Source organism: Mastigoproctus giganteus, chromosome 12, assembly GCF_048544385.1.
Source record: "Mastigoproctus giganteus isolate SK-2022 chromosome 12, ASM4854438v1, whole genome shotgun sequence".
NCBI lineage: Eukaryota > Metazoa > Arthropoda > Arachnida > Uropygi > Thelyphonidae > Mastigoproctus > Mastigoproctus giganteus.
The window spans coordinates 162,696,811-162,699,420 of NC_143586.1; the positions used below are offsets into that span (position 1 = coordinate 162,696,811).

The 2,610-nt window shown below is 39.7% G+C and overlaps 1 pseudogene; it reads right to left on the reverse strand.

Moving 5' to 3' along the window:
• Positions 1–688: 688 nt before the first annotated feature.
• On the reverse strand, positions 689–1,371 carry LOC150077555 (ras-related protein rab7 pseudogene; annotated as a pseudogene).
• Between the last annotated feature and the right edge of the window lie 1,239 nt (positions 1,372–2,610).

Genomic DNA, 2,610 nt, shown 5'->3' on the forward strand with positions numbered 1-2,610 from the left:
GATCAAATATTTCCACTTAAATAAAGAACGAAAAAAGAACATTTGAAAAAATCCTGGATCTGCAAGAAAAGCATTCAAGCTACAGTACATTCATTTACAAACAAATACTTCGAGAAGTAATCTTAAATCAAAATAAATTTGACCCTTAAGAGAATTGGGAACAACAGTAGTATTCCGTCATCTTTGATGATGAAGCATGTTCCTCTTTGGGGTCCAGTGACGAGAGTGTGGAGATGGGCCAGACACACAGATAATCCAACCTGCTTTAGACTATAAATAAATATATAAGCATTATTACTGCTTAAATGTACTTATAATTGGTTACATCTGACCAGCTTTGCTCATGACTGGGAGATTTATAGTACTGATTGATAATGACATTACAATACTGATTTCGAAGTTATTATTAAGTAAAATAAACATTATGTACAATTTGAAATTATAGCTGATACTTCCCCCTCCCTCCCACTTCTTGAATGTTATACACTCAATGTACCAGTCTCCCAACTTCCCAAAAAGGCCTACACTGCTTAATTAGATTATAATGAAAATTCCCACCAGGAGTCCACAGTCACCCACTTAAGCTAGCAAATTTGTCTTTCTCCTTAATTATAAAACTGTCAAGTGGAGGGTACACCAAGTTTTTCAAAGGACAAATTAAAATCATTAGCCAATGATCATGATATTATTAGCATGCACAGCCATCTAGCTTTGGTTTCTGATCACTAGCAAGCTTTATCTGATCTGGAAAGTCATAATACAATTCAACTTCTGTTTCTTGGGCAAGGGCATCCTGTGCAACTTTCTGGAATGCAAGGTCAACATTAGTAGTTTCTTTTGCACTTGTCTCAAAGAAAGGGATATTATTCTTACTTTGACGCCATCCTTGGGCTCGTTTAGTAACAACTGCTTTTTCCAGATCATTTTTGTTACCAATAACAACAAAGGGAAAATTCTCAGGGTCACGAGGAGAAGCTTGAATAAGAAATTCATCTCTCCACGAATCAAGTGATTTAAAAGTATTAGGCGATGTCACATCAAATACCAACACACAACAGTCGGCACCACAGTAAGAGGCAACCCCTAAAGACTGAAATCTTTCTTGTCCAGCTGTATCCCAAATTTGCATTGTTACCAGCCGGTCTTCAATCATCACTTCTTTTGTAAGAAAGTCAGCTCCTATTGTGGCCTTATACTGGTTACTAGATTTCTTGTTTGCATACTGATTCATAAGAGAAATTTTTCCAACGCCACTATCACCTAGGATGATTACTTTCAACAAAACCTTCTTTCTGGATGTCATGATGTGGAGTTATTTTCCCTTATTATAAATAAGAATACCTAATCAAAGAGACCAACCTATAAAAGACCACTACGCCGCCTCTATCTACACAGTGGATGGTCGTTACGGATTTGGCGTCAACAACATGAGGCTCTTCATCCATCATGCATGGTATCAAAAGAGGCCGGTGGAGGCGATTGTATGGCGTTGGGCATGTTTCACTGGAACTTGGACCCCTGGTGTATGTGGAACAACGTATCATTGGTCTCGGCTATCGTCAACTGCTTGCTGACTGTGTACACCCCGCTATGTTACACTTTTTCCCGAATGGCGATTTTGTCTTCCAAGATGACAATGCGCCGAACTATCGGGCACTTGTTGTGCAGGGATGGTTTGAGGAACACAGTTCTGGCTTCCAGCATATCGATTGGCCTCCGAACTCCACCGATATCAATCCCATACTATGGAAAGGTATATCAGGCGTCTGGATACACCAATCACCTCCATTGCTGACCGCATTACACACAACTATTCCGACATCTTGTTGAATCAATGGCACGTCGGATAGCTGCTGTACTGAGGGCAAAAAGGAGGACCTGCGAAGTATTAGGTAGATGGTCATAATTCAGTGATCACTCAGTGTATATACACTCAGATCACTGAATTATGACCACCCAATCCGTAATGAACTAGACCATAGTTCGCAGTATAAAAAGCCACAGCTTCCCACGCAGGAGCAATGGCAATTTGCATCTGGTTGTGCAAATCAAAGTGATAAAGTAGCAGTTATGGGACTTAGTAAAGATAAAACAGTTTCAAAAAGGTATGACTGTAGGAGTTCATGCGTCGGGTGCTTCTATATCAAACACGATACGTCTTGTCGGTTGTTCAAGGCCTACTGTGGTTAAGATACGAAAAGAATGGTGTCGAACGAGTCAAACCACCAACCGCAGGAGCGGATTAAGGTCGGTTGAGGCCCCGGGCGCAGAAGAAAATATTGGGCCCCTTAAAAAAAAGAGAGACAGGGAAAATAAAAATACATGTTAACCATTTTTTTAAATAAGTAAAAAATATTATGTACTATTAATGTTTTATTTCCAATAAAATTTGAATATAATATATGTATAATATAATTAATAATAGCATAATAATAATAATCACAAAGTTTTGAACTAATATGTTCAACTAATTTGTTGGGGTTTTGCGTGGGCCCTTCAGAAGTCGGGGCCCAGGTGCGCCCGCCGTTAAATCCGCCTCTGAGTCCAACCGCCGAAAAATCTGTAAAGTATTTCGCCAGGTGGATGTTCGTGGTGAGCGAAGGGTGCAGC